We start from the raw sequence: 593 nt of genomic DNA on the forward strand, positions 1-593 counted from the left end.
ATATATATATATTATTTAATATTTAAAATATTTTATTTATATTATTGTTATTATTGTTTTATTAAGAATATTATCTAGTAAAGATATTATTAATATTATTATAAGTTAGAGAAAAGCAAACAGAGTGATCTTAAAAGTTTTAGAGAACGCAGACTTAATTAAAGTATTTTATAATTCTTTTCTATAAGACACTTAGGGAAAGGTGAGGAAATAATGTGAAGATAAATTATATTATGGAATGATAAGAAAGAAAAGAAAAGAAAAGAAAAATATTAAAGAACCTCTACCACAAGATAGCAGAGAGCAAATATTAAAAGAATCTAAAGGACCTCTGCCACAGAAGAGCAGAGAGAAGGAATAAAAGAATGTATTAATTAAAGGGATCTCTCCCACAAGAGAGCAGAGAGTAAAGACTAAAAAAATCTAACGAATCTCTGTCACAGGAGAGCAGAGCACAAGAAAGAAAAGAACGTATTACCTAAAGAAATATCTACCACAGGAGAGCAGATCTCTGCCACAGGAGAGCAGATCTCTACCACAGGAGAGCAGATGAGACCTTGTTTGGGCCTTAGTGCTAAATGTATAGTGGGAAT

This window comes from Arachis ipaensis, chromosome B10 (genome assembly GCF_000816755.2).
Source record: "Arachis ipaensis cultivar K30076 chromosome B10, Araip1.1, whole genome shotgun sequence".
In the NCBI taxonomy this organism is placed as follows: domain Eukaryota; kingdom Viridiplantae; phylum Streptophyta; class Magnoliopsida; order Fabales; family Fabaceae; genus Arachis; species Arachis ipaensis.